The sequence below is a fragment of the Sinohyriopsis cumingii genome, chromosome 17, assembly GCF_028554795.1.
Source record: "Sinohyriopsis cumingii isolate HCF-2022 chromosome 17, ASM2855479v2, whole genome shotgun sequence".
Classification (NCBI taxonomy): domain Eukaryota; kingdom Metazoa; phylum Mollusca; class Bivalvia; order Unionida; family Unionidae; genus Sinohyriopsis; species Sinohyriopsis cumingii.
The window spans coordinates 59,514,427-59,525,781 of NC_142977.1; the positions used below are offsets into that span (position 1 = coordinate 59,514,427).

Sequence of the window (11,355 nt, forward strand, 5' to 3'; positions counted from 1 at the left end):
TGGAGGTTTTGACTAAACTTTACCATCATTCATAGGTTCAGAGACATCATCGTATGACCCAAGCAAAAATCCCCAACGCTCGTATTTTCATGAATTTTCGCCCGTCTCTGGCTACGATAATCCAGAGAGAGAGGCGGGCGGGGCGACCATTTGGACATTTTTCTATTAAATAATTAATAATCGATTTTTAGAACATTATAATAGGTTTAAGGAACAACAACAACAAAGCATTAAATACGCTACAGCATGTGTGCCTCGTAACCAACAAATTTAGCATATAGGCTTAGTGTCGACTGGCTATTGTAACTATCATTGATATTTTGAACACTGTCGATAGATCCCACGGAAAGCGTAAACATACGTTACGACGAACCAGACTACTGTTGGTTACTTGGTAAAAGTTCAGTTTTAATGTTTTCGTCCAGCGTAATATGTTTTTCCTTCTCACTTCAGATTATTTTTTATTTTGTCCCTTACGCACGAGAAGGGAGAGGGGAATGGAAAACAGAAAGGATTCTGATGAAATTGTGTACCATTTTAATTTCATTTAGAAAACAGGGACTATTAATACATTTTATCGTTATTTTCATGTCATTTATGATTAATGAACGAGCAGAAATTCATCATTGATGTATAGGCCTGCAACTGAAAGAATGTTTATATACACGTATTATTGCGCCATGGGCAGATCACAAATTTATATACCAATAGTAATGGTATATCAATTTGCTTTATACCAACATTTTAAATGCCACGTTATTGTTAGTGTATGTGGTATATATATATATATATATATATATATATATATATATATATATAATGACTTATTTTACAATTTCAGTATTAAAGCTATGAAATAATGTAATAATGTAAGTGACATAAAATCCGGGGGAATACATTGTCACAAAAAAAGAGTATTCTCATGGATAATTTCTGTGATTATATGTTGACTAATTCCACATAAACTCCTAACAGCATCCATAAGTATCTAAGGAATCGTATTACCTCTTGTATACGCCGATGCTATAAGAATATTATGATGTTGGTATTACTTGTTATTAACAAAAACTGGATGACGAAACGTTTGCATCAATTAACATTTCTCTTGTGAAATTAACCCTCTAAGATCAAAATGAAGCAAATATTTTTGTTTGTTGACCTTTATAACCCTGAATGTAGGTGTTTAGCGCTCTCTTGCTAAACAAACGAGTAATAAAAGGAATTTAAAGGTTGGGGAGTCAGAAATCGTGACTAAGCTATTTGCAAAAGAGAAAACATAGTTGAAAAGAGAATGGGTGGCGAGTAATAAAAAAATAAGATTACAAATTTGAAATAAAGACTAGAGTCACTATGGGTTTTTAAAATGAATAAATAATGTTTTCTCTCTGTCTCAAACATCCTTCCTATATTGTATATTTATATGAGTAAATATCTAATCCATCATTCTTCCATACGTCCATCCATCCACCCACACATCCATCTATCCATCGCATGATGTGAATATATAAATACTAGGTAGATAATCACTTTTTGACAATTTATCTTTCATCGTTATGGAAAACAATGTAAGATGTAAAAGATTCGAAGGAAGAAGTTGCATAGATAGATAAGTTCTATGAATACATATTAACTAATTCTACAAAAAACTTTTAACAGTACACATACGTAACGAAGAACTGTACTACCTCTTGTATACACTGATATTTCAAGAACATTATGTTGTTGGAAGCATACAATTTCAAACAAATATTTTATGAATATTAACTTAACGACAATTTTTTATAAGCTAAAATTTATCTTGAGCAGTTTTTCATCTATGTTCTAAAATAAATATTACGAATGTTTGCTTGATACGATCTTTATCTAGCTGTAAAATTTACAATTAGTAATTAGTAATTAGAAAGAAGAAAAAATAGTTTAATCCAGACGTTTGTGAATCATAATGAATAGGAATGAGAATGTTCAGTGCTCTCAAGCTAAGTAAACATCTGATGTCTAAAACAGTATTGAATATCAAACACAAAACCCCACCATTAAAAAATGATCAAAAACTAATATGGCTATCCGATCCGTAAGCTCTCACTCTCTCGCTCTATATGGAAGTGAAGTACCTTTCCCATGGCAGCCAAGCAGAGTTGGCCTGGATGGGTACTGAACCAACAACCCCGAGATTTGCAAGTTTCATACTCTACCAAAATGAACTTTTACAGACATGGAAAATTATCGAAGAAATGGTTAGTAGCACTGGTTTAATACTGGATTAATTTTACATGACTGATTTACCATTCTATATATGCTAAAGCTATACAAAAAAATATAATGGATGACCCATATCTATACGAGAAAGATATTTTTTATTATGTGAATAATTATACAGCAAAACCGGTCTTGAAAGACCACTGCTATTTGAGAGAACACCTGTCTTAAGAGACCTTATTCTCAATGCACAAATTTCCTGATTGTATAGTATTATAACATGTTATGCAAAACCACCTGTCTTGAGAGACGATAGTTTGGGGGGCAGAAGGCATAGTCTTTCAAGACAGGTTCAACCGTATTTGTAGCTCTGTGCTTACAAAAATCCTTGAATACTAATCCTATACCAACAACACTAAAGATGAGGACAGACAACATCACGCTTCATACATGTACATCTCACATTTTATTCTGGAAAAGGTAATACTGTATAAATGAAATGACCAAAAACTGAGAAGATACAAAGATTACTCCCCTACATTTGCTACTTTGCAGTCATTTGGAAAAAAAGTCAAATGTATGTATTTCAAATATCCATTTCTCAGAAGAATTAAAAACTTCTTTCTGCAATGCTGAGGTAAATTCACATGGAAATAAGGATGTTTACGATTATGTATAAAGAAGAAAATTATTTTCAGTAAGAAATGTATACATTATGTGTAGCAGTGCTTCAGATGACAGAATACATCTGTCAAAACAAAAAACAAAAAAACAGGAAGGCTATATTTAACAAAGTGCACATGCCAATCAGCATATATGTATTTATAAATTTTGCAATAAGCAAGCAGAGCAGATATGTATCTATTAATTCAGTCAAATACATTAATGTATGTACTAGAGTCCAACTGAAAACTGCATAGAACCTGTTTTGCCATCACAAAATGCACTGGCAGACAAGAGTTTATGTTTGCAAGGTGATTATTCCTAAACTTAGGAACTTTTCCTCTTAAGAGGAAAACTTCATTGGCCCTGGAAGGATCCCGATTGAATCTGTTACAAAGTCATGACATCTAAACGACTGAATTGCGATCGGAAAAATCAAAGGCTGCTGTAAGCCAAGACAATTCGGCAACATTTCAGAAATACAAGTACGCATAGTACACGAAAAATAATACACTAATACATTGTAGGAAAATACAAAACTCAGGAACATTTTAATCGGATGTGATTATCACATGTTTGGGGGTAGATTAAAGACCGCCGCGCAATATGGGGGGGGGTGTATTTGGAATAAACCAAGTTAATGCTGCTTGCTTACGAAGTCACAGCCTTCAAAGAAGGAGCACAGACGGGGGAAATCGGAGCACCTCTGCTTTAGGTGGCTTGCTCTAGCAGCATGATAACAACGGTTAAACGCACAAATTAAATAGCCCGCAAAAGCTACACATACGATGTCAAGACGTATTAGTCAGCACATTTTTCTCTTTCCATATGAGAGCTGGAAATTGTATGTCCGACACGGGTGTGAAAAATAATTATTTGAAACTTGACATTTAAAAAACAAAATATCTACAGGAATAGGCCAAGATCAAAAGATACATCCTATTATTATCAAAAACTATCATTCATGGTGCTGATCGAAATGTATTACAAGTCTACACAGTAGATTAAATGAGGTCTTCATGTAATTATTAATAACACTGAAGAGCAAGTTATTCCTAAGTGCACACAATTCTTCTAATCATTTTGATTTTGGTAAAAATTAGACAATTGAATAGCTAGGCCATCCCTGAAACTTAATCCATATTGTATGTACATCTGAGTTTACGCGTTACTGTTCACATAATCGTTAATGTGATACTATTTAATGTCTAAGCTGTCAGGTAACTATAAACTTTTCACTTTGTTTTTACAGTAGCCATTTACTAATAGCCAATATAATATGTAGCAACAATTGTGATGCGTTTGATTCTATTCACTTGCCATAGATTTTGAGGTAAAGTCCATCAGAAGAAACAACAAGCACATGTTCACACCAAAATCATCATTTCTTCAACTAACCAATGCGAAAGTGTAATTCCAGATCACAAGCTTTAAGTGTAACAAGTCTAAGATGAAATAAACCGGTACCAGCTGTTGGAGTATTAACAAAACACAAACATTCTAGATTCGTATTTCATGAAAGATTCACCCAGATTATGAGATATAGAGCAGAAGACATCGATCAATTAGTGTGGCTTCATGAAACAAAAGAACGTATATTGCCCGACATTAACATGTACTAATTTCCAGCTTGCGGGTAGTGATTCCTTCTACTTATACAGTGTCAGACATGTAACAAAACAAACATCCATTTTACGTGAAGTTACATACATACATAAATACATACATACATACATGCATACATACATACATACATACATACATACATACATACACTCAAACACACATGAATTAGTCATCAGAGAAAGCACCCAAAAACATTTTCATATAATCTGGCACGTGACAAGTCATGTTTAAGGAATTATATACACGATAAATAAGATCATCGCCTGTTACAGAATAAAAACCGTTTCTAGAAAAATCATAGGAGTGCTTCTAACAATTTAAATTTTAAAAATTAATGTTTAAACAGTGGCTTCAGATGCCACAAAAATCATTCTTGGTTATGAAACAACAACGAGCAAAGTGAATGTATTATAATTAATTGGAATTTGTATTCATATTATTAAATGTAACCTGAAATGGTACTATCTAGTCCGCTTGTAACGTAGACTACAAGCTCTGAAGCGCGAGATTTAATAATGGAATTAAAAGTATGAAGTTGAATAGATAGGTAATTTCTGATAGGTAAATCTTTGATTATATGCCTACTAATTCTACAAAAATTCTTAGCTATATCCCGTTTACTCCTTGTACACTGATACTTAAAGAACATTATGTTGTTAGTAGTACAAAATGTGAAACATGCCTTTTATGAGCACTAACTTGACGACGAGACTTTTGTATTAGCTAAATTTATTCTTGCGTAGTTTTTTCCATCTAAATTCAAAATTAAACAAACACTGTATTGTGATTTTGTTGTTTGATGCGGTTTTTAACTAGCTGTAAAATTTGAAATTAGTTATTGAAAAGAAAAAAATATATTTCAATCCAAACGTTTGTAAATCGTGAGAAATCGGAATGTGAGTGTTTAGTCCTGTCAGACTAAGTAAACATCTGATATCTAGAACAGCATTGAATATCAAATACAAAATCCCACCTTTAAAAAATGATCAAGAACTAAAATGGCTATCCAATCTCTAAGCCCTCTTTCGCGCCATTTATCTCTTCCTTTATTAACCAATATATTTCTCAATGACGAGTAGTGTTACGAATGAGTATTAAGGGTAAGCATCCCATCATTTTGTTAAAAGAGTTACACTTTGTACACACAATGATAGTATTGTATACACAGTGGATTTAAATGTCCAAAAAAAATGCATTACTGGTTTCGAAACCACGATAAGCACAATGTAGCCATTATAACTTTATTCATTCGAAATTGAAAATGAAAGTTCATTGGAATTTCCATTTATGATTCATTCGTTTACTGGGAAACTCGTAAGGTGCTTGTCCAGCATTGAGAGGATAGACTATCTGGCATTACAGCGGTTATGTTAGAATGTAAAAGGATCAATGACTCAGTATTCACAGCTACATGACTTTTTCCTTCTCTCTCAAACTTCCTTCCTATATATGAATTGTAAATATGTATCATTGATCCGTTCATCCATCCGTACATACAAAAGTACACACACACACACACACAAACATACATTATATATATATATATATATATATATATATATATATATATATATATATATATATATACAGTATGTACGCTGTATCAACAATATAACACTCGTATAAATTTGTCGTTATAATGAAACTCGGCAAGCCTCGTTTCTTTTTAATGACAAATTGATACAACAAGTGGTATATCATTGATACAGCGTACATGCTATGCATGTATTTTATTTATACCACATACAAATACACATATTTGCACTCTGAAAGGAGGTACGATATGATCCTGGCAACTATGTTTTGACCGAGTAAACGAACTCCTCATACCCCTGCGAGTGTGTCCGCTACAAAATGAAGTTTTACGATTTTTCTTGTTGTTCACAATCACATATGCAAATTGATGAGTTGACTGGCTTTTTTAGTTTCAATTCTTATCTACATTTATTAAATCAATATAGAACATACTCATGATTCAAACATGAAATATGGTTTTTACGAAGAAAGTAGTGCACTACAAACACGGTTAGCTTCTTGTACACTGAACCTGAACTGTCAGGCATTCACGTACTGGCGTATGGAAATTAGCGGGGAATAGAAACTAAGCGAAATGACGAACCAACAAGAAGTCATTAAAATATTTTAATATTTTTAAAGTTCATCTAAGTCATTATTCTGCTTTAATTAACATTTCTAAAGACTATAACATTCTCTCTCCCCCCCCCCCATTTTTGGACGTTTTGACTAAACTTTACCATCATTCATAGGTCCAGAGACATCGTCGTATGATCCAAGCAAAAATCCCCAACGCTCGTATTTTCATGAATTTTCGCCCGTCTCTGGCTACGATAATCCAGAGAGAGAGGCGGGCGGGGCGACCATTTGGACATTTTTCTATTAAATAATTAATAATCGATTTTTAGAACATTATAATAGGTTTAAGCAACAACAACAACAACAAAGCATTAAATACGCTACAGCATGTGTGCCTCGTAACCAACAAATTTAGCATATAGGCTTAGTGTCGAGTGGCTATTGCAACTATCATTGATATTTTGAACACTGTCGATAGATCCCACGGAAAGCGTAAACATACGTTACGACGAACCAGACTACTGTTGGTTACTTGGTAAAAGTTCAGTTTTAATGTTTTCGTCCAGCGTAATATGTTTTTCCCTCTCACTCCAGATTTTTTTTTATTTTGTCCCTTACGCACGAGAGGGGAGAGGGGAATGGAATACAGAAAGGATTCTGATGAAATTGTGTACCATTTTAATTTCATTTAGAAAACAGGGACTATTAATACATTTTATCGTTATTTTCATGTCATTTATGATTAATGAACGAGCAGAAATTCATCATTGATGTATAGGCCTGCAATTGAAAGAATGTTTATATACACGTATTATTGCGCCATGGGCAGATCACAAATTTATATACTAATATATATATATATATATATATATATATATATATATATATATATATATATATATATATATATATATATATATATATATAATGACTTATTTTACAATTTCAGTATTAAAGCTATGAAATAATGTAATAATGTAAGTGACATCCGGGGGAATACATTGTCACAAAAAAAGAGTATTCTCATGGATAATTTCTGTGATTATATGTTGACTAATTCCACATAAACTCCTAACAGCATCCATAAGTATCTAAGGAATCGTATTACCTCTTGTATACGCCGATGCTATAAGAATATTATGATGTTGGTATTACTTTTTATTAACAGAAACTTGATGACGAAACGTTTGCATCAGTTAACATTTCTCTTGTGAAATTAACCCTCTAAGATCAAAATGAAGCAAATATTTTTGTTTGTTGACCTTTATAACCCTGAATTTAGGTGTTTAGCGCTCTCTTGCTAAACAAACGAGTAATAAAAGGAATTTAAAGGTTGGGGAGTCAGAAATCGTGACTAAGCTATTTGCAAAAGAGAAAACAGAGTTGAAAAGAGAATGGGTGGCGAGTAATAAAAAATAAGATTACAAATTTGAAATAAAGACTAGAGTCACTATGGGTTTTTAAAATGAATAAATAATGTTTTCTCTCTGTCTCAAACATCCTTCCTATATTGTATATTTATATGAGTAAATATCTAATCCATCATTCTTCCATACGTCCATCCATCCACCCACACATCCATCTATCCATCGCATGATGTGAATATATAAATACTAGGTAGATAATCACTTTTTGACAATTTATCTTTCATCGTTATGGAAAACAATGTAAGATGTAAAAGATTCGAAGGAAGAAGTTGCATAGATAGATAAGTTCTGTGAATACATATTAACTAATTCTACAAAAAACTTTTAACAGTACACATACGTAACGAAGAACTGTACTACCTCTTGTATACACTGATATTTCAAGAACATTATGTTGTTGGAAGCATACAATTTCAAACAAATATTTTATGAATATTAACTTAACGACAATTTTTTATAAGCTGAAATTTATCTTGAGCAGTTTTTCATGTATGTTCTAAAATAAACAAATATTAGGAATGTTTGCTTGATACGATCTTTAACTGGCTGTAAAATTTACAATTAGTAATTAGTAATTAGAAAGAAGAAAAAATAGTTTAATCCAGACGTTTGTGAATCATAATGAATAGGAATGAGAATGTTCAGTGCTCTCAAGCTAAGTAAACATCTGATGTCTAAAACAGTACTGAATATCAAACACAAAACCCCACCATTAAAAAATGATCAAAAACTAATATGGCTATCCGATCCGTAAGCTCTCACTCTCTCGCTCTATTTATCTCTTCCTTTATTAACCAATATAGTTCTCAGTTACTGCAGGTGGGTAGTGTTATGAATTAGTAATAAAGTCAACCGAAAAATTTGGTTACAAGTGTATACTTGTAAACACAGTATTAATATTGTTTAGATAGTGAATGTAAATGTCGAAAACAAATGTACATATAAGTTTAAACTCGTACACATTTTTATTGCAATAAATCAATTTTTTAAAAGAACTGTATATTTCTAAAATAACTTCATAAGCGTTTTGTGAATAAGACGTCGAAACTATATATGTTTATTTTATGATTGTCCAGTTATTGAAGAATTCTGGGAATCTTTTATTTTATGGATTTGTAATTATATGCCCAATATTACGATTATGTCTTTCTTGGAAATGACAATTTTGGTGATCTAATTAATATTATTTTTCATTCTCATTGCAAAATAGCAAATGTATACTTCACGCTGTACCTAAAACGTTTATAACTTACAAGGGTGATATTTCATAATAAAAGATAACGGGGAAATTATTCAGGAAAGCTACAAAACAAAGTTCAGGAAAAACTTGGACCCTTCTTTAAACTTTAACAGACTGTAGAATACTTCAGCTGGGCATATACCTAACACTGAGTCATATACCTAACACTGAGTCATATACCTAACACTGTACCTAACACTGAGTCATATACCTAACACTGAGTCATATACCTAACACTAAGTCATATACCTAACACTGAGTCATATACCTAACGCTGAGTGTGTAACTTTATTATCATTTTACAATCTGAGTAAAATGCTATTTTTCATAATACGTTTTAATACTCTATATTCTTCGTTTGTGTCTGAAAGTGTGTGTATGTGTGTGAGTGTGTGAGAGAGACAGACAGAGAGTTTTATTACTCTCTACTCTTCGTTTGTGTCTGAAAGTGTGTGTGTGTGTGTGTGTGTGACAGACAGAGAGACTTATAGGCAGACAGAAGGTTTGTATGTCTTTTTAAAAGTTTTAATATACACTATGTAATGGAAGGGTAAAACTTCTCATCAATTATGCATTACTCCGAAAACAGTGTGGCAGGTGGTGTTAAAGAAATGTATAAACTCCTGAGTCAAATTTAAATCTTAAAAAAAAGAAAACATACGATATCTAAAATAGCAATAAATAACAAATACAAAATCTAGCCTTTAAGGTCCTTTTTTCTTTTACCTCAAGATTAGTTTTCAACTCTTTCATGGCTGTAATTAGCCCTTCTTTTACCTTAAGATTACTTTTCAACTTTTCCATGGCTGTAATTAGCCCTTCTTTCTTTTACCTCAAGATTAGTTTTCAACTCTTTCATGGCTATAAATTAGCCCTTCTTTCTTTTACCTCAAGATTAGTTTTCAACTTTTTCATGGCTGTAATTAGCCCTTCTTTCTTTTACCTCAAGATTAGTTTTCAACTCTGTAATGGATATAATTAGTCCTTTCTTTTACCTCAAGATTAGTTTTCAACTCTTTCATAGCTATAATTAGCCCTTCTTTCTTTTACCTCAGGATTAGTTTTCAACTCATTCATGGCTGTAATTAGCCCTTCTTTCTTTTACCTCAAGATTAGTTTTCAACTCTGTAATGGATATAATTAGTCCTTTCTTTTACCTCAAGATTAGTTTTCAACTCTTTCATAGCTATAATTAGCCCTTCTTTCTTTTACCTCAGGATTAGTTTTCAACTCTTTCATGGCTGTAATTAGCCCTTCTTTCTTTTACCTCAAGATTAGTTTTCAACTCTTTCATGGCTGTAATTAGCCCTTTCTTTTACCTCAAGATTAGTTTTCAACTCTAATGTATATAATTAGCAGACTTCCTACACATAAGAACAACAATATTTTAAGACATTTGGTCCAAAATGCAAATTCCAATGGAAAAGTCTTGAAGAAAGCTAAAACTTACCTTCAAGCATGAATCAACACCTGAAAGTGTTAAGAGTGATCAATGTGTCAACAGTTGATTGCTAAAGTAGCCAGTGAACAAAATTCAGGAACTTCAAATATCCCTATTAGACATAAAGCCGACTAATGAACAGCGTAGATTAAATACGACCCTAATGTGCATGGTCTCTTCTTAGAAAAAGTTGGCTTATCGGTAATTGCTTGACCAATGAAAACAAATGACGCCGATGCCAGCGCCCTCTGTAGATAATTCTTTTGCCGTATATTCCCATTTATAAAACCACCTAACTGTATACAGTATATGCAGTTAGATGTCAATTTATTTATGCTGCAGTATGAAATTTATCACGCATAAACAGTCCGATATTGCTACGGCAGACACTTTTGTAGCGTATGTTTAGATGATAACAGGATTATATGCAACATTCACAGTTAAATTACGTCTCCCTCTATCTCAAATTTCTATTTCATATATTCTATTTATGTGTAAATATATATTTCTGATCCATCTACCTAGACATCGATCCCTCCGCCCATACATACATACATACATGCATACATACATACATATATACATACATATATGCATGCATGCATGCATGCATACATACATACGCACGCAAGAACACACGTATACACATATATACATAAAAATGTACG

The 11,355-nt window shown here is 32.5% G+C and overlaps 1 protein-coding gene across 2 annotated transcripts in view; it reads right to left on the reverse strand.

The window, feature by feature from the left end:
- The window catches only part of LOC149779038 (uncharacterized), a 77,348-nt gene extending 66,497 nt beyond the window's left edge, over positions 1 to 10,851 (reverse strand). For both annotated transcript variants that reach the window (XM_089939601.1, XM_089939602.1), the window contains exon 1: positions 10,697 to 10,851. The gene's annotated coding sequence lies outside the window, so the exon portion shown is untranslated. The remainder of the gene's footprint in view (positions 1 to 10,696) is intronic.
- Between the last annotated feature and the right edge of the window lie 504 nt (positions 10,852 to 11,355).